We start from the raw sequence: 20,751 nt of genomic DNA, 5'->3' as shown, positions 1-20,751 counted from the left end.
GGAGAATGTGGAAAAATAAGTACACTAATGCATTGTTGGTGGAGCTATGAACTAGTTCAACTATCCTTGAAAGCAACTTGAAACTGTGTCCAAAATGCTAGTACACTCTGTATTATACCCTTTAACCTAATAACAAGTCTATATCCTAAAGAGGTAAATAAAACAGAGAAAGGACCTATGTACAAAAATATTGTCAACAGCTCTTTTTGTGGCAGTAAAGATTTAGAAACCAAGGGAATAGCCATCAATTGGGGAAAAGCTGACCAAATTATGGTATATGGTTGTGATGGAATATTAGTGTATTATAAAAATGATGAAGGGAATGTCTTCTGAAAAACTTGGGAAAGTTCATAGGAACTGATGTGAAATGAAGTGAACAGAACTAAAACATTGTACATAGTAACAGCAATAGTGTAATAATAATCAATTGTGAAAGACTTAGTAACTCTGAGCAGCATGACTCACCTCAATTTCAAATGACTCACAATGAAAAATGCTATTCACCTCAAAATAGAGACCTAAAGAACTCAGAAGACAATTGAAGTGTATTTTTTCCTTTTTCTTTTTCTTGTCTTCTCTCCACCACAAATACTGTTAATGAGGAAGTTTGTTGGCATTTCATATTTCCAATATTATTTGTAAAACACTCTTGCCTTCTCAATAGGGATAGGGAGGGAAAGAATTTGAAATTGAAAATAAAATTAAAATCAAATAATAAAAACTAAATAAAGCACTAGCTGCCCTTCTTCCTGCCTTTCCCAGAACCCCACTCCTATGTTCATATTTAAAAACAATATCCTGATGCCCTATTTAGATATTTGTAGTTTTGGAATCCCCTGCCTTCTTTCTGCTTCTCTTAGAGCATCAGATAAATGAGGTAGAATAAAGAGAATAGGGTCTGTCATGAATCCTGAAAGGGGAGTCATTCCAGGGAATTCATATTTCAATAAGGAAAAACTTATCATTAGCATGAAAATGAATTCAAACAAAAAGGATGATGTGATGATAGGAATACAACAGGCATTCAGAAAGGATTCAGAATAGAAAGTGCAAAATTGGAGGTGAGTGGATTGGAAATGAATACAATGTAATTTCTCATTAAGAAAAAAAAGTTCACCTTTGGAAATGAATTCTGAATGTATTCAAATATAGATTTTGAGATATTGAGTGAATCTCATTTCTGAGCTTTTGCTTCTCTCATCTGTAAAATGAAGGGATTAAAGTAGAATAGATGATTTTCAAGGCCATTCCCAGTTTTGATGTCCTATGAATCTGTAAGATGAGTGGAGAACCTGAATCAAATGTCTGCCAGCATCCAAAGAGGGAAGATTGTCTGCCAAAGGATGCAATCAGTTCCAATGAGCATGTTTTCTTGATTGGTATGGGATTTCAAATCATTGGGCAGATCAGTTGTGATTTCCTGCCAAGAATAGCTGAAGCCACAGAATATCCAATCCAGCAGGAAATGGTTAGAAGAAAAGCCAAGTTAAAAGAAGAGGGCAGGTGAGTAGAGAGGGGAGTTGAGGTTAACCTGGCTGTGGTGAAAAGGTTTGGTTTCTGATTTACCTCACTACATAGCCTATACAGCAATTCCCACCCACCTGAGTCAAGTTCTATTTGGCCCATTATTAAAAGGCTCATTGTGAAGGACATCATGCTCCAGAAAAGTTTAGATTAAACTTGTGGATTTCTCCTTATCCAAACATGGCACTTTTAGATTTGAATGGAGTGGTTAGGGAAAGAGTGTGGGAAAGCTTGGGTATAACATAAATTATGTTTTTAAAGTAAAAAAAAACTTTTATATACTTCCATCCAAATTATTAAATTTTATTTATGCTTCCATTGACTAGTAAAATATTTAATCACATAAACAAGAAAATAGAAACAAAAATAAGGAAAACTAATAATATAAAGTTTTCCTTCATTCCTTTAGCCACTGTAAGAGGAACTAAATAGTCCAAAGGAAAAGAGGAGAGACTGATTCCCCACTAAAAATAGCATCATAGCTTTGAGCTTTCAATTTGCTGCCTGGAAATTGGTAATTCCTCTCAGCACATCAGTCCATCACCTGCACTCAGCAGCAAAAAAGAGGCTGAAAATCGAAGATTCACTTATTAGAAGGTACTTAGCTATCCCCTTTCTGGCGGGGGTTTGAAAGGGGTTTTGTATAAGCATTAGTCCCTGGAAAGGAAGATTTGTTTTGTGGATTACAGCAGGTTCTCTCTGGGGCTTAGTTATGGTATGCAATTTTACCCGTCTCCTGTGCTCAGAAGAAATACGTGAACTTTTGACTAATTGACAAACAGGCTTCCAGGAATTGCAATAAATTATTTCCAAGGAAGACTATGTCCATACAAGGATAAATAAGCTCTCTTACAGATTGTTTATGGAAAACAATTTAAGATTGAGGCTTCTATATTTTGGAGTTATCCATTGACTAATGAATTTGTTTTCTTTGAATGGGCATTAGTAAATGAAGGAATGATAGGCTTTTGACCAATGATGTAGTGCTCTTAAAAAGCTCAATAAGAATTTCTTTGTCTAGAGTTTTGTAAATCTAATCAAATGACTTTTACATTGAAAAAGGAAAGAAGAGGGGCAGCTAGGTGGCACAATAAATAGGGCACCAACCCTGAAGTCAGGAGGATCTGCGTTCAAATCTAGCCTTGGACACTTAACATGTCCTAACTGTGTGACCTTGGGCAAGTCACTTAACCCTGGTTTCCTCAGCCCCCCAAAAAAAAGAAAAGAAAAGAAAAAGGAAAGTAGAGAAAGAAAGCTTCCTATGTAGATATTTCAAGCTACATATAAGAAAGATTGTAATGTATAAAGAATAACAGTAGAGAAAAATCCAGAAGTTTATATGAGATAAGATCAAAGAAGCAAAAGTAAAACTCATAACATTAAGTAGCCATAGAGAAGTAGACAAAACATAGGTCACAAACAAAGTAAACTAGAGAGGCTAATGCAAGAAGGTAAATTTGACTTCATTGCAATTACTGATATATGAAGGGTTTAAATATGTGACTTTAATGTGATCCTGGAAAGGCATACTTTACTTGAAGAATTAGGGATTATATTCTGAATTTGAAATGATGTTCTGAATTCAGAATTATATCCCAAAAGAGAGAAAGAGAGAGAGAGAGAGACAGACAGACAGACATAGAGAGAGACACACACAGAGGAAGTATGTAGAGGGAAGAAGTACTATATGTTAAGAAGATTTAGATATATTTGCAAATTTAGGACCAGAAAGTAAAGAAAATATGATGGAAAGTATTTCGGTAGGGATGAAAATCAAAGGATGAAGAAAGAGAAGCAATACTGTTATTCAAGTTTACTATAGACAAGTTGAATAGAGAAAGGAAATCGATGAGTTTGGTAAACACATTAAGGCATCTGGAAGAGGCGCATGATATAATTTTGATGGGGATATTCCGAGATCTCTCGGAATTCACTTTCTACCAGAAACAAGTCTGTTAAGAATTTCTTGATTTGACTTAATGGGAGGTGAGAGGGAAACGAAAAAGTATTTATTAAATACCTACTATGTGCTAGGTATTGGGCTGAGAATTTTTTGAAAATAATTTTTACCGAATCTTCATGATACCCCTGGGGTATAGGTGCTATTATTAGCAACTCTATTTTACATTTGAAGAAACCAGGGTCTGCAGAAGTGATCTGATGACCATAGCTGGTAAATGTCTGAAGACAGATTTAAATGTACATCTTTTTGACTCCAGACTTAATGCTCTGTTCACTGTGCCACCTAGATAAAATAATACTTTTTGTTTTCAAAAATGGAGAATCCAATACAAGAGAACTGTTATCTGAAAATGGTTCTTAACAAAATGGAAGTAGTTTCTATGATGGAAATGATGGCAACTTTAGGAGGAATTGACCATTTTCATCATAAAGCTAGTAATAGAGAAGCAGGAAATAACATTGTATTCAGAGAGTGGATAAGTAGTAGTAGTAGTAGTAATAGTAGTAGTAGTAGTAGTAGTAGTAGTAGTAGTGCTATGTACTAAAAGGTAATAGAGGAAGCTAGATCAAGAAGAATGAGATATTTTAATGGAAAAAATTCTGAGGAAGCAAAGACAGAAATTTTAGCTAGGATAGAAAAGGAGAGCTCCTTAAAGAGACTGATGAAGATACACAGTGAATTCATTGGCCAATTTAGAATTTGAAAGGATTTGGTCAGATGGAAACAAAGGATTTTGTTTAAGAGTGAAAACCAAATCCTAGCATAATCCTATAAGAATAATATCAGGAATGCTAAAACTTAGGGTAACTTAAAATTGATGGGCAAAGAAAAGATGAGGAAAAAGGTAGCTATTCGTTTGTTTTAAAGCTACACCAGGAAAAAGATTAAAGGGTGGGTGTTCAGACTAAATGGGGAAATGTTAAAAGAAATGAGAAGGAAGGTAAAGGTTCTGATAAAGGCCTCATTTCCAAAATATATAGAGAATTAACTCTAATTTATAAAAAATCAAGCCATTCTCCAATTGAAAAATTGTCAAAGGATATGAACAGACAGTTCTCAGATGAAGAAACTGAAACTATTTCTAGTCATATGAAAAGATGCTCCAAGTCATTATTAATCAGAGAAATGCAAATTAAGACAACTCTAAGATACCACTGCACACCTGTCAGATTGGCTAAGATGACAGGAAAAAATAATGATGATTGTTGGAGGGGATGCGGGAAAACTGGGACATTGATGCATTGTTGGTGGAGTTGTGAACGAATCCAACCATTTTGGAGAGTAGTTTGGAACTATGCTCAAAAAGTTATCAAACTGTGCATACCCTTTGATCCAGCAGTGTTACTACTGGGATTATATCCCAAAGAGATTATAAAGAAGGGAAAGGGACCTGTATGTGCACGAATGTTTGTGGCAGCCCTTTTTGTAGTGGCTAGAAACTGGAAACTGAATGGATGTCCATCAGTTGGAGAATGGCTGAATAAATTGTGGTATATGAATATTATGGAATATTACTGTTCTGTAAGAAATGACCAACAGGATGATTTCAGAAAGGCCTGGAGAGACTTACACGAACTGATGCTGAGTGAAATGAGCAGGACCAGGAGATCATTATATACTTCAACAACAATACTATATGATGACCAGTTCTGATGGACCAGGCCATCCTCAGCAACGAGATCAACCAAATCATTTCTAATGGAGCAGTAATGAACTGAACTAGCTATGCCCAGAAAAAGAACTCTGGGAGATGACTAAAAACCATTACATTGAATTCCCAATCCCTATATTTATGCACACCTGCATTTTTGATTTCCTTCACAAGCTAATTGTACAATATTTCAGAGTCTGATTCTTTTTGTACAGCAAAATAACGTTTTGGTCATGTATACTTATTGTGTATCTAATTTATATTTTAATGTATTTAACATCTACTGGTCAATCTGCCATCTAGGGGAGGGGGGGGGGGGGTAAGAGGTGAAAAATTGGAACAAGAGGTTTGGCAATTGTTAATGCTGTAAAGTTACCCATGCATATATCCTGTAAATAAAAGGCTATTAAATAAAAAAAAAAGAGAGAGAGAGAGAAGGAAGGTAAAACAATTCAACTCTTAGTTGACTGCTCTAAAAGGAGAATGATATTTGGACTGAAAAGGAGAACATAAGAATGTCAATATATAGTTGATGCTTAAGAGAAATAAAGACAGATAAGAGAACCATATTCTCTTGATGAATTTAAGTCTTCTGATCTGGAGGAATTGGAATTGGGGTCCTCTAACAACTAGGATATATAATTGATTAATCACTTTCCATGATCTTTTCAAGGCAGTGGAGAATAGGAGCAGTATCACAGAATGGGACAAAGGCAAATGTCCTAGATTTTTGTTTTGTTTTTGTTTTTGGAATTTGAATAAAGTATGGATTCTATAATGTAATGCCAGAAAAATTGAGGCAGGATAGACAGTAGAGAGGTTTTAATATTTTATTTGGGTTTCTGAGAAGGAGAGATTGTCTAGGACCAAAGGATTCATTTTGTTCCCAAGGGCTGATGTCTTAAAGCATTCATCATTGAATGTAAAATTCCAATGATTTATATATGGCTCTATCAGGGGATCAGGGGAGATAAAGGTAAGGGGTGAAGTCCGAACACTGGTGAGCACAAGAATTTTCAGGAAGAAACCATTGATTCAATATGGACAGATTGGGGGTAGGACCATAACTTCTGATAACTTAGGAGGACTTAGGAGCCAGGATATCTGAACTCCCCCTTATCTGAGATTAAACAATTACAGTTTATGACACTATAGTAATGAGCCCAAAGTTATATCAGTCCTAATAGTTAAGAAAGGGAAGTTGCAACCGGGGAATTGAGGCAGAATAATTCAAGGAAACTGAGACAAAACAATTTAGGGAAACTGAGGCAGGACAAGAAAAGGAAACTGGCACAACAATGATAGTAGTGGACTCAATTTTGAGTCCTGGCAAAATTCCAAAATATTTCATTAAAGAGATGATGAAGGAACATCTAGAAAAAGAAATAGTAAACTGAAAGAGCAAAATGTTTTTTATCAAGGACAGGTGATGTTACACTAACTTTAATTCCTTTTTTTATTTTGATGAGGTTATTCATCAGGGGAATCTAGAAGATACTGTTGCCCTAGGTTTGATAAGGTCATTTTGCTATTCCTGCATAAAAGATGGAGAGATATGGCCTAGAATTAGGTGGATAAGAAACTAGTTAAATTAATAGATTCATCAAGCCATTCTTCACTTGATAATGGTCAAAGGATATGAACAGACAATTTTCAGAGGAAGAAATTAAAACCATTTCTAATCACATGAAAACTTGCTCTAAATCACTATTCACCAGAAAAATGAAAATTAAGACAATTCTGAGATACCACTACACACCTCTCGGATTGGCTAAGATGACAGGAAAGGACAATGATGAATGTTGGAGTGAATGTGAAAAAACTGGGACACTAATACATTGTTGGTGAAGTTGTGAAGTAATCCAACCATTCTGGAGAGCAATTTGGAACTATGCCCAAAGGGCTATCAAAATGTTCATATCCTTTGATCCAGCAGTGTTTCTATTGGCCTGTATCCTAAAGAGATCTTAAAGAAAGGAAAGGGACCCACATGTGCAAAAATGTTTGTGGCAGCTCTTTTTGTAGTGGCAAGAAACTGAAAACTGAGTGGATGTCCATCAGTTGGAGAATAATGAATAAGTTATGGTACATGAATGTTATGGAATATTATTGTTCTATAAGAAATGACCAGAAGATTGATTTTAGAAAGGCCTGGAGAGACTTACATGAACTGATGCTAAGTGAAGTGAACAAAACCAGAAGATCATGGTACACAGCAACATCAATATTACATTTTGATCAATTCTGATAAACGTGACTCTTTCCAACAATGAGATGATTTATGCCAGTTCTAATGATCTTGTGATGAAGAGAGCCATCTACACCCAGAGAGAGGACTGTGGGAACTGAGTATGGATCACAACATAACATTCACTTTTTTTCTTGTTGTTCACTTGCATTTTTTTCTTACTCATTTTCTTTCCTTTTTGATCTGATTTGTTTTTGTGTGTGCAGCAAGAAAATTGTATAAATATGTTTATACATATTGGGTTTAACATGTATTTTAACATATATAACATATATTGGATTGCTTACCATCTAGGGGAAGGGGTTGGGAGAAGGAAGGGGATATCTGAAACACAAGTCTATGCAAGAGTCAATGTTGAAAAATTATCCATGCATATGTTTTGAAAATAAAAAGCTTTAAAAATAAATAAAATTACTTGATTCAAAGAGTAGTTATTAATGATTTATTATCATCTTAGCATTAAACTATTAAAATTTTCTATCAATAAAGGATAAAATCAAAGTGACATGCTTATCAACTTTGCAGATGACACAAAGTTGGGAAGCCAACATACTATATGATAGAATAGGGATTCAAAAATATCTTGACAGACCATTGCTTTTGTATAACTCTAAAAAGAGGACATTTAAATGGAGTAACTGAAAAATGTTACATTCAGTTTCAAAAATTCAACTGCACAGACATGTTATTGGAGATAATATGACAAAATAAACTTATGAAAAATATTGAAGTGTTTTACTGGATGAAAAACCCAACACAAATTACAAGGGTGTTGTGGTATCTTTAAAAATTGTCACAATTAGATTACATTATGAGAGGTACAATGTATATATAAGACAAGGCAATAGACTTTGAACTCTGTCCTGGAGAGACTAATTTAGGACTGTTATGTTCCCACAGTTAGCCTGAAGAATGTTGAGAAAATAGGAACCAAGACATTGGTGATTGAGTGGGGCTTCTTAGCTGGGAGAAAAGTCTTGGGCAATGAGGATGGGGAATGATACTGATGGTGTTCTCAAATATTTGAAGTACTGCCTTATAAAAAGAAAAAAAAAAGATTAAATTGTTTTGCTTAGGTCCAGAGGGCAAAATTATGACCAATGGATAGAAGACATGAAGAGCCAAACTTGTGCTTGATTTAGGAAAAAAAACTTTCTAATGATCAGAACTGTTTAAAAGTAGAACATTCTGTTTCAAAGTAGTGAGATTCTTCCCTTATTAGAAGCTTAGTCTGGATGCTACCTAGGGGATATTGTAGAAGGGATTCTTGTTCTAATGTTGGTTAATTTAAAGGGATTCTGAGGGCTCTGCCAACTCTGAAATTTAATTTTTGAAATAATCCATGCAATGGGTATAATATGTCTCGAGTATTTTGCAATTGTTAGGAGGTAGTGATGGTGTTAAAAACAACCACAAAAAGATGTGAATACTATGGCAATGTAGTAATTGTATCATCATTTGTTTTCTTCTGGAATCCTTATTAATTGTATTTACTTTCATAGTCATAATTAGTGTGCTCTTTTGTTCTATTTTCATCATGTATTGCTTCATATCAATTGTCCCATATTCCTTTGAATCTTTCATAGTTTTCATTTCTTTTGGCATAGCAAGTAGTATTCTATTACATTCATGTACCATAGCATGTCCAAAAATTTCTCAATTGTTGGACTCATAGTTTATTTCTAGTCCTTGTTATTACAAATAATAATGCCAAGAATATTTTTGTACAGATAGTTCTACCCCAATTCCCCTTGTCTGTGTCCTCCTTAGGGTATAATCTTAGTAATGGGTTCACTAGGTCAAAAGGTTTGAACAGTTTGTAACTCATTGCATAATTTCAAGTTGAATTTCAGTGAATCAGTTCATGGCAATATGTCATTAGCATGCCTATTTTCCTATAATCATGCCAGCATTACATTTTTGTCTTTGTTTTACTACCTGACAATTTAATCTTGTCATATTGTGATCATTTTAATTTATATTTCTTTGATTATTAGAAAACTTGAACACTTTTTAATGTGGCTATAAATTATTTGTCTCTTCTTTTAAAAAATAATCATTTTATATCTTTTGATCACTCCTCTAATTGAGAATGGACTTTGATCTCATAAGACTATACCAATTTCTTATAGATTTTGAATATCATATTTCTGTAAGAAATGTTTATTGAAAGTTTCTTTTTTCTGATAGCCATTATGAATTTTATCTTTTACATTCTGGTTGTATTGCTTTTGTGCAAATTGCTTTTATTTTTTGATAATAAAATTTATTTCTTTTAACTCATAAGTTATTATGAGTCATGGATACTTGGGAATTTTTCTCATTTCTACAGTTTTAAAGGATAGAACATTCCACTGTCATCTAATTTTTATGATTAAAATATTTCTATTGTTGACCCATTTGAAATTTGTTATTTTATATGATATGAAGTATGTTTACTCTGATTTTATTTATTTATTTTGTCAAGCTTCTATTCAATTCTCTTGCTAGCTCTTATTGAACATTATTCAACAAAAATATGGGTTTAACAAACACCGGTGCACTCTGAGCTTTTGATTCTAGTTCATGATTATCGTCCATTCTATATTGTTTCCAGGGTTGGTTTGACCATGTACAATTGTACAATACCCTTAATAATACAAATCTCTTTGAAACCAAAGTATATCTTTTCATTTTCAATATTGTTTCAGTTATGCTATACGATTGTAAATAATGTAACTCCACAGCTTCTGAAGAAATAAATTTGTGGTTATCTAAGGGCAGTGGAGAAGCACATGATATCCTGCAACACATTACCAAAAAGAAGCTCTGCAGAAAAAGGGGCCTGAAAGAATCTCTCAGAGAGTTGTGAGAATAAAGGAGGTGAGTCAGCCAAATAATGGGAGTTTTGTATCTCTATAAACATACTTAATTGTTATTGATCAGATGTCAAGAAATCTAGAAGACTCATAACATGTTGGATGTATACTCTTTGAAAGTTTTATGGTAAAGTGTGGACAAAAGTGAGGCAGGATAAGATTGGGTTTGGTTTGTATTACTCAGAAGTTCTAGAATTAGCAACATTAATAGGATAATAAAATTGATGTCACAAAATTGATGAGTTCGTCAGAATATGTGACATTGAAATGTCACAGAGTTTTAATAATGATTATTTTGTAATATAATTTGAGATCATGTAAAGAAAATGCTGTGGCAGCTAGGTAGAGCAATGCAATTGAATGCAATACAATGCAACTATCACTTTCTTTGTTTGGACACTATGTTTCTATGAATATATCCTGAGAGTAAGAAAGCTTTAAATAGCATATGCCTTATCTAACATTTTACTAACCCTGTTAAATTGACATTAATCTGCAATGACTGCTTCTTGATGAAATCAAGTCTCTTAGAAGTCTTCTCTTTCTAAATTCTCATAAATTATTGCTTTAAAAGTAAGTCCTAGAATTTTGGCAGCAATCAAATTTGGCTTCAGAATGACCATATATAAGATTTTTATGGGACCTCATAGATCATCTATCTCACAGATGTTTCAAAACATACCTGTCTATTAAACCCCTCTATAACATGTGTCCAGTGATATTTGTTTTTATTTTTACACCTCCATTTCTATGGAACCTGCCATTTCCAAAGGAAGGAAGGAAGGAAAGAAGAAAAGAAAAAAAGAAGGAAGGATGGATGGATGTATTAACTACTTACCTGGCCAGGGATTGTGCTAAATGCTTTCGGATTTTTTCATTTGATCCTCACAATAATCCTAGAAAGTAGGTGTTATTCTTTCTCTTATTTTGTAGTTGAGGAAATTGAGGCAGAGTTGGTAATTGCATAAAGTTTAAGCCTGAGGTTAAATGACTTTCCTAGAATTGAAGACATTACTTTAGATGTAATATAATGGCAGGGCACAAGACTCAATTTTCTCATACTATGCATTAAGTTAATAAAGGATAAGTTGGGTCTGACTTATTATATAGCTGAATCATTGTGAGCTGGCAAGTCGCTAGGATTCTCAGATCTTTTCATGTTGGCTATTATCCAACTTGGTCTTCCCTAATTCTTTATTAATGGAGTACATATTTCTTAAAAATCTGGTTGCATATTTTTAAAAAAAATTATTTTATTTTCAAATCACAGAACAAAACAAACTTTTCTATAGGACAATATAATAAAAAAAGATGACTGTGCAATTGGACAACTTGTTCTTTCCTCCAAATATACAATAAATCTATTATATAATTTTTTTTCTTCCCTCACTTCCTCTGCCCTAGAGATGGCTACTCTTAGACACAGGCACACATATATGTATATGTATATATACATACATACACGTATATGTATGTATATATACATATATACATACATATACGTGTATGTATGTATATATACATATATACGGAAATTTCATATATATATATATATATATACTATTTATTAGTTCTTTTTCTGGATATAGATAGATTCTTATTTTCAATTTGTATACTTATAATAGTCAAAATTATTTAGTCATTCAAAATAATTTCCAAAATAATATTGCTGTAATTGTATAAAATATTCTCTTATTTCTGTTCATTATAGCCTATAAATTAGAGAATGGTTAAACAAATTATGGTGTATGGTTGTGAGGGAATACTAGTGTGCTTTAAAAATGATGATTTCATTGATCCTAAAAAGCCAAGTGCATATCTTTAGCTTTAACCCTAAAAATTCTGTTTTCTTGGGTTGAGTGGATCATTTTGGCCTGTTCAGATTTTTTTTTTTTTTTGGACAATTTCTATATGATCCAGTATGCAAGTTATCTTTTCCAGTTTGTATCATTTGTAATTTGATTACATTAGCATATCTTTTATGGCTTCATAAAATTAAGAATCTTTTCAAAAAATTAAATGCCAGAGACACATTCCTGGAATACCTTTTAAGAGCTTTCTTTTCCAAGATGACATTGATTCATGAATTCTCTTTGAACCTAGTCATTTAACTGTATTTGGTACTATTTATTGGTACTATTATCTATCCCATATCTCTTCATCTTCTTCCCAAGGATAGCATGGGGTATTTCTCAAATGCTAACTGGAAATCTAGAGAAAACATCCCTATAATATCCTTTAATCCCAGTAATTCTATCAGAAAGGAAATGAAATTAGCTTGACATGAAGTGTTCTTGCACTTGAACAGATTTTTAGCAATCGCTACTTCTTTTATTTCTCTAAATGCTCACAAATTCTCTTTCAATGATTATTCTAAATTTTGACAGGAAAGGAAATCAAGTTGAATAATTCTATCCATGATTCTATCCACATCTTTATTTTTGAAAATCAAGACAACATTTGCCCTTCAGTGTTATGGCACCATGCCCATTATCTGTTACCTTTTGAAATAAGTAATCAAATCTAGTTATTTCTGTTCCTTGAGGAACATTGCAAAACTTCTAAAGGACATTCAAATTCATAAAAATACATTCCACCTGCTCAACATAGGGAAAACCAAGTAAATAAAGAATGATTATGGAGTTCCATTCAATGTTATTCAATGAAAATGCAGTAAGAACCAACAGCACATGAAGCACAGTACTGGAGAAAGAAATAAAAAATCAAACAGTCCCTATCCTCAAGGAGCTTACCATTTTTTAGAGGAAACAATATGTCTACATACAAATAAATGCAAAATATGTACATATTTATTTCCTGGGGAAGAGCATAGATCTAATATGAAGCATACAATAGAAAAGGGATTTCAATGGGTATAGTACAAGGGTATGGAAAAATAGAAGCAGTTAGGGAGAGGAGTTTCTTTCTACCCTACTTTCTAATTAGAAGTACAAGGACTTTGCATGGAGTCATAAAGCAGCAGATTTTCATACCCTTGATAGTATTCTGCAAAGGTAAAGTTAAATTTTTTTTTTACCAAACCCTAAGGACAAGGTAAAAATAGGATAAATGAAAGAATAAACAAGTTGTTGAAGCACTCATTCTCATTCCAGCTCAATTCTATACTAGGATTTATTTCATTGTTTATCTCCTGTAAGTTTACCACATTGGGATGGACATAGAATGATCTTTGTACAGTTTATTATATTCAGTTGAAAAGACTACTTATTGAGCTGATCTATTAAAAGATGTATCTTGGAGAGAAACCAGGAATTGTCACTGAATGGGGATCAGGATTCAAAAAGAGAATAAGTTATATCTCAAATGGGAAACTCTGCAGTACTTTTAGTGACCCAAAGCTTCTCACTGAAATAAAAGTGCATCTTTGGTGTATTAGGGTAATATAAAAGTGAGTCATAGAATATTTCTCACTGTAAAGAATTTAAGTTTTAGATCACCCAAGAGACAATAGAGAGGCATATGGTGGGAATCTGCAGGGTACAGCATATTTCTAATAAAGAAGTGGGTGACAGTGGTACAAAAGATGGCACCAAAGATAGGGATGACAAGTAAAGGAGATGGGCTAGTTTTGTAGTATGCATAAGAGATAACTGGACTGTCAACAGGTCCATTGGCATGTGCCCAGTGAGGTTATTTGGTCTATCTGTCTATCTATATATCCATTTATGTTATCTTTATCTATCCTTGTTTATGTCCATCACTATCAAAAATCCATCATCATCATCACCATCAGTTCTCTCTCTCTCTCTCTCTCTCTCTCTCTCTCTATATATATATATATATATATAAATCCATTTATCTACACATCTATCCATTGATCAACATCAATTTATTGCCACAAGGAAGAGTACTTGAACAAAGTCAGGAGTCCTCTAGCTACAAGATAATTGCAGTTACAATTTCAGATAATCTATGTTTCCCCCTCTTTCATAGGACCCTTTAAGAGACTAGGCAATCTTGGGGAAACTATCTAACCTAGTGTGTCCTCAGACAAAAAATAGTGACTGTTGTGACTTTCTGGATTGCAAATATGTATGCATACTTGTATGTATATGATATGTAGTCACACATATTCTCAAAGATTATTAAAACAACAGAGTCATTCTCCAGTTCTGGTGCCCATCCCTATTTTCAGCTAAGAGAGAAAGAAAAAAAAGTTTCTGTCCCACAAACTCTAAGGGTTTTTGCTTTCCTCTCTTGTTTTCACTTTGAAATTTAATGATCAAAGTAGGTTAGATATGCAGTACCTGGATTTTTATAGCACAGTTTTTATGATGATAACTTTTGAGATTCAGGGCAAATCCACTTCTGAATTTAGGATTACATTCTCCCCATACGCTCTTCACATCCCTGTCCTACTCACAAAATCACCAAATACTAGAGTTGAAAGGGCTTTTGGTGATCATCTCAACCAAAACTATCATTTAATTGGAAGAAATTGAGGGTCAGAGAGAGGAATTCACTTTTGAAAGATGACACTATTAATTAATGGTGCATGTTTAGTTTTGTTCACCTTCCTTTAAACATATTGCCATTGGCTTGACTAGGATCCTATCAAATAGACTTAGGAAAACTATGACCTGAATTTGAACCCCATTTATATAACTTAGATACACAGCAGTCTTGGATGAATCCCTTCTCTCCTTTGAGATAACAATATGTGTGTTACCTTCCTTAGAGGATTATTGTGAGGAAAGAGAATTGTAAACCTTAAAGCGTAATAGAATTGTTTCTCTTATTACTACCATTATTATTATTACATTACATGCTCTATGCATGTGTAGGAGTGTACTTGATGAGGAGTGGGTGTGGATGTGGAAAGTATGTGTGCGTGCATAGGTTTTATGGCTTAGTGGGCATAAGTACATATAAAAATATATACTCAAGTGTGTTGTTGGAATTATTGGGTGTGAACAGTTATAAAGAGCATGTGGCTTGTGTATTTTATATGGGGCCTGGTATGGCCATATAAAATTCATGTGCATGTGCATGTGTATGTATAGTACATATAAAATTGATTTTCCAAGAAATGGGTCTTGGATGTCCCACTGGTCGTATTGTGTTCTCTCTCCCTCTTACCTTCCTCCTACTCTATTTCCCCCTTCTTTCTCCCTTCTTTCTTCCCCCCCACCTCCCCCCCCCCTCCGCCTTTTAAGAAGCTGTTTCTAATTTCCTCACAAAGGTCATACTGATGGGGTTTTAAAGGGATAAAAATAAATATTGAAAAAATTTAATAATAGTCCTGTTATCCTTTGCTCATTGGAAAATTGGCTTCAGTTCTACAGTACTGTGAGGAACATTTTAGCTATGGAATTGAAATACTCCTTATCTCCCCTCCCCCAATCACAAACAAGTTTAATGGAAAGTACAGCCTTGTTGGGCATTTAGATGGCATAGAGGAAAGAGTACTAGACTTAGAATCAAGAAGACATCTTCTTGAGTTCAAATTCAGTTTTAGTCACAGAAGCTATATGACCCAGGGCAAGCCACTTAACCTTGCTTACTTCAGCTTTTCATCTGTAAAATCAACTGGAGAAGGACATGGTAAACCACTCCATGATGTTAGCCAGGAAAATTCAAAATGACTATTGAATTGAAAATGACCAGACAATTGAAAACAGTAATCCTTATTACATTTAGACTCCAGAAACTCTCATTTTACCTCTATACATTGTCAACCCCTTATTCTCTTTTAATATTATCCATTGCTAACAAATTACTTAGTCTTTTACTGTAATCAAAAGCAAAACAGTAAAGCTGTTAATAAAAGCATGATAATTATCACAGAGAAGCAAGGTATCATGATGGATAGAGACAACCTTTGAAAACAGGAAGAGCTGTATTCAAGTTCCATTTCTGACACACATGCATGACCTTGGATAAAGCACTTATACTTAAGTTACTTATGCTCTCTAAGCAGCTCTTTAATTGTGAGTTGAAAAGAAGCTACAGATCTAAATTTGTAGAGATAATTTACTCATCCAGAGAGTTTGCTATGCTTGTAAAAAGAGGAGACTTCTAGTTTCTATCCCTAATTAATATAGGATTGCATATTTAGTGTTAAAAGGGATCTCCAAGATGATCTAGTCCAACCCATTTATCTTAAAAATGAGAAAACTAAAGGATGAAAAGGTCTGTTGATTTGCCGAAGGGAAAATAGCCAGTCAAGTGGCATATGGGATTCAAACAGAGAGATTCTTTAACTACAGTAGTTTTTTAATTTATTTTGTTTTGTTTGTTTTTTTTTTACTCTAGTAATAGTAATAGAAATATATTAGCAGCAACTAACTATCTATAATTCCAACATCCATAATCCCAAAAAATCATCTTGTCTTTTCCCAAACCCTCAGGGCTAGAAAACTTTACTTCTGAAATCTCCACTTGTAACTTAATGTTTCTCTTTGGGAAATGGAAATTAGACAGACCATGACTCATCTGTAACCTGTCAGTAGCTAAACAGAGTGGTAAGGGGAGGAATTTCTCGGCCACTAATTCTACTTTCTTGACAAGCTGACAGCTGTTGCTTGGATTGCAATGAGTTTGGCTCAGGACCCAGACAATCCATGGAACTCACAGCTTAATTATCTTCTAAAGGATACCAGGTGGAATTTTTAAAATTTGTTTTCATTTATGGACAATGAAGGTTCTTCAACTTCTTTCTCTTGGTTTCACAGTATTGTTGGCTTGTAGGAAAAGAATAATAGAAGAATTCTTAGTGTCATAGAGCTTGGACTGCTGGGGAATGACCAACAGATCATTCAATATTCACCTTCATCTACATTTCCAGTCCACTCTCTGTCTTTTTCTACTATCGCACTGTTTGACTCTACTTCCACATTAACTACATGGCCCTCTAAGTACTACTTTACCCTGATGCAGACTCAATAATTAAGTTCCTGCCTGAAAGTGGGATGTTATGATAAAGCCCAGCCATAATGCTCAGTCTTTGGACCATTTCACCTTTACAGTGGCTTCTTGGGCCCTTCTTAAATTCCTTGCTGCCTTCCTCTCCCTTTGTCATCTCCCCTTTATGCTTTGTCTTCTTCTATTAATGTTAGCTATAACTTCCTTGATAGTTGGGACTATCTTATTTTTGCATTTTCAGCTCTTAATATAATAACTTGCACATAGTAAACAATAAATTTTAATAATCTTTGTCTATGTCTTTGTCTTTTTTCTCTCCAATATGTTCAATTCTTCATTCATCTACCCAGCCATCTTATCTATCTATCTATCTACCTACCTACCTCATTACTTCCCCTCCCCTGAACCTTCTTTGCTATTAAATCTAACTTCATCACTGAGTATCACAGCATCATCTATCACTGGTGTCCATATATTAATACTTGCAATAAGAATTCATGTTCTGAACTCTATCATCAATAACTATGCTTCAGCTGAACTAACAAGGTCTCTATCTTTGGTGTCATTGTTCACCTCCACTCTGCTCTATGTGTTATGTATAACCCAGGAGCAAAAAGAACAATTAAGCTATATCATAGAATTGGTACACTAATAGGTTATTCCTTTTTTTGAAGGGGTGAGGCAATTGGGGTTAAGTGACTTTCCAGGATCACATAGTTACTAAATGTTAAATATCAGGAGGGATTTGAACTGATGTCAGGACCAGTGCTCTATTCACTGTGCCATCTAGTTGTATCCAAGGTTGTTCCTTTTACAGTAGTTTGACAAATTGGAGTTTTGTGGGCAAAAATGACCAGAATGAGGAAAGATTAGATCTTTATCAACTAACAGAACTGGAGCTTTTCAGTCTAGAGAAGAAAATGATTTTCGATTATTCAAAAGGTTTCCAAAGTGAAAAGGAATGGGCATCCACTCAATTTCAAGTTCCTTTCCACTACAAAAAGGGTTGCTACAAACATTTTTGCACACATAGAACCTTCAATTTTTTAGATCTCTTCAGGATATAGGCCCAGGAGAGACACTACTGCATCAAAAGGTATGCACAGTTTGATAACCCTTGGGCATAGTTGCAAATTGCTCTCCAGAATGGTTGGATCAGTCACAACTCTACCAACAATGCATTAGTGTCCCTGTTTTTCCACATCCACTCCAACATTCATCATTATCTTTTCTGGTCATCTTAGCTAATCTAAGAGGTATGTAGTGGTATCTCATAGTTGTCAGATACTCCTTAATTGGGTGATCTTGGAGAAGTCACTTAATTTCTCCCTGGCTCAGTTTGGCATTTGTGTTAAAGATTTGCTGTGAGGATCATGTAAAAAAAAAAAAAAAAAGAAAACAACTTATGAAAAGCTCTTTACAAAACTTTGAGTGCTATGTAAATATTGACTGTTGTTATAAAGGGGACAGAATCAGAGGACCTGGATTTGATTTCCAGTCTAACCATTTATTGCTTACTGTTAACTTAAGCAAGTCCCTTTTCTTCTCAGGGACTCAATATCATTAGATGTGAAATGAGTTGAACTGGTCCTTCCCAGCATTGACATTCTATGAGGTTATAACATTGAGACAAGTAATCCAGGCAAAGTGCTGGGGAAATTTGAGAAAGGTGAGACCATTTTGATTTGATGAGGTTCTAGAAAGCTTCCGAGGGAGTGGAATCAGAATAAGACCTTAAAGGAGGGGAAGAACTTCAACAGATAAAAATGAGATGGTAAAAGTCAACTTTTATCCATTCTGTGAGCAAACATGGTACATAATAGAAAGAGGGCAAAATGAGATCACTGATTGAGTAGTAGGTTTTTCAGGAATATAGCCTATATAAGATAAAGCAGGGAAGGTAGATTTGAGCCAGATTGTAGAGAGTGTTGAATATTTTCCCCTTTTAAATGTTGAACTAGCTGAGATTCCAAGGGCAGCCCCAGGGAGCCATCCACCAACTGTTGTGAAACCTCCAGCCACTTTGTGAAGTCCCATCTCTATTTGTAACAGACGACAATGAGCAGCTTTCATGTCAGCTGGAGCATTGCAAAAATAAATGCGCTGCTCCACATGCCAGGGCTGGATATTTGGTACCAAGCAAGTTTGTTTTCTTAGACATTTTATCAAAAACCTCCTCCTGTGGAGTGGTGGAATGTATCCCTGGGAGCCAACTTTGACTTTGCCATGAAAGCAATGAGTTATTAAGACTCAGGGTTGACCAGGGAAGGAAATTATATAAAAGAACTTCTAATTATATGAACTATCAAATCAAACAAGATTTTTGGGAGAAAGGGGGAGGAGGTGCTGAAGTAAAAATGTCAAAGCTTTTCAACTGATTTTTCCAAAAAGGAAAGCATACTGGAGTTTTAAAAGTGCTAAAGAGAAAAATTCACATTTATTAGAAGTAGCATGGACAGAGAGACAGCATAATGTTGTGGAGCATGAGTTGGCCTTGAAGGGAGGAAGATGTGGATTCAGGTCCTAACTCAATACATTCTGAAGCCTTGTGACACCAGACAAACCACTTAACCCCTCACTGTCCCAGAAAATCTATAAGAAGATCAATTAAAGAGGAGGGACAGTTTTGATGGCTAAATAGGAGTTTTCTTACTGTGCGTTCCCTAAATGAATGAAATAAATTCTCTCTGGTCCAGAGATCCCTAAGAAATGAATGACAGAAAAATCCATATCCTTTGAGAGACCTATTATCATTGCACAGGCATGAAAGATCTGGATTCTTGTCTAGGTTTGTCACAAACTTGCTACATGAATTTCTCTGGACCTTCTCTGGACCTCAAGTTACCTCATTGTTGAAATGACGAGAGCAGGAATTCTCAAACATTTTTTTGTAGATTGGGCCATTTGACAGTCTGATAAGCTCTAGAGGACTACATATCAGATTAACATTCTTAAATGTATAAAATAAAGTACTTAGAATTGCAAAGGAAACCAATTATTTCAAAATAGTTATCAAAATGTTATAAAATAAGTTCATGAATCCCAAGTTAAGAACCCCTAGATTATTGGATCTCAAAGGTCCTTTCTAGTTAAATTGTGATTTTGTATTTTATAATTCTAAGACCCCTTCAGACTCTAACATCCTATTATTTAAGGCTCCTACCAATTCTGTAATTTTTTGTTGGGGGGAAGTAAGATGGGAGAAAGATAAAATATTTAATTTTAGAGTTTCTGAAATAGAAATTTTAGAACATGAGAATAGTCCAAAAAGTGGAGTAGAACATTTTCCAGTCAAAGGCAATTTAGAAGCTCAGTATAAAAGGTCTGTGACACCAGATTGAGAGTCTAGCATTCAGTCCTGGTGTGGACTGCACCCTGACCCACCCCAGCCTCAACCCCAGCCTCAAATCTGACCAGACCTCTGAATTAGTTGCAGCACTGGTGGCTTCCAGACATCCCAACCCAGAGACACCAAAGAGAATCGGGAAGATGAGCAGAAAAGGTCTAGGAACCAGAGTGGGAGCCCAGACAATCCCACTGCAGGTCTGCCCCAATGTCAGCAAGATGAAACCTCTGAATCAGTAGCATTGCTAAAGGATTCTGGACCTCTCAGCTTGGGGAC

The sequence above is a fragment of the Sarcophilus harrisii genome, chromosome 2, assembly GCF_902635505.1.
Source record: "Sarcophilus harrisii chromosome 2, mSarHar1.11, whole genome shotgun sequence".
Lineage (NCBI taxonomy): Eukaryota > Metazoa > Chordata > Mammalia > Dasyuromorphia > Dasyuridae > Sarcophilus > Sarcophilus harrisii.
Note: the sequence above shows the minus strand (reverse complement) of the source record.